This window comes from Arvicanthis niloticus, chromosome 2 (genome assembly GCF_011762505.2).
Source record: "Arvicanthis niloticus isolate mArvNil1 chromosome 2, mArvNil1.pat.X, whole genome shotgun sequence".
NCBI lineage: Eukaryota > Metazoa > Chordata > Mammalia > Rodentia > Muridae > Arvicanthis > Arvicanthis niloticus.
The window spans coordinates 33,487,199-33,490,815 of record NC_047659.1 but is presented as its reverse complement, the minus strand read 5'-3'; the positions used below and the strand labels follow the sequence as shown (position 1 = coordinate 33,490,815).

General features: G+C 40.9%; 1 pseudogene; it reads left to right on the top strand.

Annotated features, from left to right (window-relative positions):
- Positions 1-219: 219 nt before the first annotated feature.
- On the top strand, positions 220-2,283 carry LOC117703130 (nucleolin pseudogene; annotated as a pseudogene).
- Positions 2,284-3,617: the final 1,334 nt, after the last annotated feature.

The following is a 3,617-nucleotide window of genomic DNA, read 5'->3' as shown; positions in this document are numbered from 1 at the left end:
GCCCTTTACTCTGAGGTACTGTCTGCCTTTGTCACTGAGGTGCATTTCCTGTATGCAACAAATGCTGGGTCTTTTTTAAGTATCCAGTCTGTTAGTCTATGTCTTTTTATTGGGGAGTTGAGTCCATTGATGTTAAGAGCTATTAAGGGCCAATGATTGTTGCTTCCTCTTAATTTTGTTGTTAGAGGTGGAATTAATGTTTGTGTGGGTTCTTCTTATATGGCTCAAGATGGCTGCAAAGATGACAGCCGCTTTCTGCTAAAAGTCGGCCCCCAACAAGCCAAGAAAGCTGTTACACCAGCCAAAGTAGTTCCAACACCTGGTAAGAAGGGAGCCACACAAGCAAAAACATTGGTACCAACTCCTGGTAAAAAGGGAGCTGTCACTCCAGCCAAAGGGGCTAAGAACGGTAAAAATGCCAAGAAGGAAGACAGTGATGAGGATGAAGACGAAGATGAAGATGATATCGATGAGGATGAAGATGACGAGGAAGAGGATGAATTTGAGCCACCAGTAGTAAAAGGAGTGAAGCCAGCAAAAGCAGCTCCTGCCGCTCCTGCCTCAGAGGATGAGGATGAGGATGAGGATGAAGAAGAAGTTATGGAGATTACACCAGCCAAAGGAAAGAAAGCTCCTGCAAAAGTTGTTCCTATGAAAGCAAAGAGTATAGCTTAGGAGGAGGAGGATGACGAGGAAGAGGATGATGAGGAAGAGGATGATGATGAGGAAGAAGATGATGAGGAAGATGATGATGATGAGGAAGAGGAGGAGGGAGAAGAAGAGGATGATGAGGAAGATGATGAGGAGGAGGAAGAGGAGGAGGGAGAAGAAAAGGAGGAAGAACCTGTCAAAGCAGCACCTGGAAAACGGAAGAAGGAGATGACCAAGCAGAAAGAAGCCCCTGAAGCCAAGAAACAGAAAGTAGAAGGGTCAGAGCCAACTACACCTTTCAATCTGTTCATTGGAAACCTTAATCCAAACAAGTTGGTTGCTGAATTAAAAGTTGCCATCAGTGAACTTTTTCCTAAAAATAATCTTGCTGTTGTGGATGTCAGAACTGGTACAAATAGGAAATTTGGTTATGTGGACTTTGAGTCTGCTGAAGACCTAGAAAAGGCCTTGAAGCTCACTGGTTTAAAAGTGTTTGGCAATGAAATTAGACTAGAGAAACCAAAAGGAAGAGATAGAAAGTTCGAGCTGCAAGAACACTTTTAACCAAAAAAACCTCTCTTTCAACATCACCGAGGATGGATTAAAAGAAGTATTTGAAGATGCCATAGAGATCAGATTAGTCAGCCAAGATGGGAAAAGTAAAGGGATTGCTTATATTGAATTTAAGTCTGAGGCTGATGCCGAGAAAAACTTGGAAGAAAAGCAGGGAGCAGAAATTGATGGATGGTCTGTCTCACTCTACTATACTGGAGAGAAAGGACAAAGGCAAGAGAGAACTGGAAAGAATAGCACTTGGAGTGGTGAATCAAAGACTTTGGTTTTAAGTAACCTTTCCTACAGTGCAACAGAAGAAACTCTTCAGGAAGTATTTGAGAAAGCAACTTTTATCCAAGTGCCCCAGAACCCACATGGCAAATCTAAAGGGTATGCATTTATAGAATTTGCCTCATTTGAAGATGCTAAAGAAGCTTTAAATTCTGGTAATAAAATGGAAATTGAAGGCAGAACAATCAGGCTAGAGTTACAAGGACCCAGAGGATCACCTAATGCAAGAGCTCAGCCATCCAAAACTCTGTTTGTCAAAGGTCTGTCTGAGGACACCACTGAAGAGACCTTAAAAGAATCATTTGAGGGCTCTGTTCGTGCAAGAATAGTCACTGATCGGGAAACTGGTTCTTCTAAAGGGTTTGGTTTTGTAGACTTTAATAGTGAGGAAGATGCCAAAGCTGCCAAGGAGGCCATGGAAGATGGAGAAGTTGATGGAAACAAAGTTACCTTGGACTGGGCCAAACTTAAGGGTGAAGGTGGCTTTGGTGGTCGAGGCGGATGCAGAGGAGGTTTCGGAGGCAGAGGTGGAGGCAGAGGTGGAAGAGGCGGTTTTGGCGGAAGAGGCGGGGAGGCTTTGGAGGCAGAGGAGGCTTCTAAGGCAGCAGAGGAAGAGGAGACTTCAAGCCACAAGGAAAGAAGACGAAGTTTGAATAGTTCCTTCCATCCCACTCTTTCCCTCTTCATTTTAAAGAAAGGACTCTGGGGTTTTTACTCTGTTACCTGTTCAATGATAGAGCCTTTAAAGGACATTCCAAGACAGTAAAGATCCTAAACTCTGAAGAAAAAAAAAAGAAAAAAAAGATATTGTGTAAATTTGGTTTTGTCATGGAGTATCTTGGTTTCTCCATCTATGTTATTTAGGAGTTTTGCTAGGTACAGTAGCCTGGGTTGGCATTTGTGTTCTCTGAGGGTCTGTATGACATCTGCCCAGGATCTGGCTTTTACAGAATCTGGTGAGAAGTTTGGTCTAATTCTCATAGGTCTGCCTTTATATGTTACTTGACCTTTTTTCCTTACTGCTTTTAATATTCTTTTTTTTTGTTTTGTTTTGTGCATTTGGTATTTTGATTATTATGTGATAGGAGGCATTTCTTTTCTGGTCCAATCTATTTGGGGTTTTGTAGGCTTCTTGTATGTTTATGGGCATCTCTTTCTTTAGGTTAGGGAAGTTTTCTTCTATAATTTTGTTGAAGGTGTTTACTCGACCTTCAAGTTGGGAATTTTTGCTGTTTTCTATACCTATCATTCTTAGGTTGGTCTTCTCATTGTGTTTTGGATTTTCTAGATGTTTTGGGTTAGGACCTTTTTGCATTTTGCATTTTCTTTGACTGTTTTGTCAATGTTTTCTATGGTATCTTCTGCATCTGAGATTCTCTCTTCTTTTTTTTTTAACCTTTAAAAATATTTTTTATTGAATATTGTATTTATTTACATTTCAGATGTCAGCCCCTTTCCCCATTTCCCATCCCTAGAACCCCCTATCCCATCCCCTACCTCGTTCTTCCTTTTATATCATTTGAATTACATGCAAGTATTCAGGTCAGTTCTAGGTTGAGGGACAAGCAATACAATAGATTGAAATAGTCAAGGAACAAGCAAGGCAATAAACAATCTGTGAACACTCCCATGATCACTGTTTCTAAGGGCTTATCAGGATGACTAAAATATCAGAGCTAACTTCCGTGTCCTAGCTGAAAGTAATTTTTATGTCTGAAGCCTACTTTCTTGTTGTAGCCTAAAATTTAGATTCCTGCCTGAAATTATTTCTTTGTTCTAGCCTAATATTTAGATTTCTTCCCAAAATTCCATCTTTGTTCTGGCCTGATTTAGATTTCTGCCTGAAATTACTTCTTTGTTCTAGCCTAATGTCAGATTCCTGCTTGAAGCCTACTTCCTTGTCCTTGGCCCATGTCAGATTCTTGCTGAGTAACTCCAAAGGCTCTCCACATCTCCCTCTTTTTTATTTCATTAACAAGACTGAGCCTGTCTTTTGTCATTCTGACAAGAATGCCTTCTTTACCTGTCATGGAATGTGCATTATCAAAAGCAATGCACTTCTGTCTTAGGTTGGTAAGGCTCTGTGCATAATCTTACCATTGCTAGGCTTGCCAGCCTAT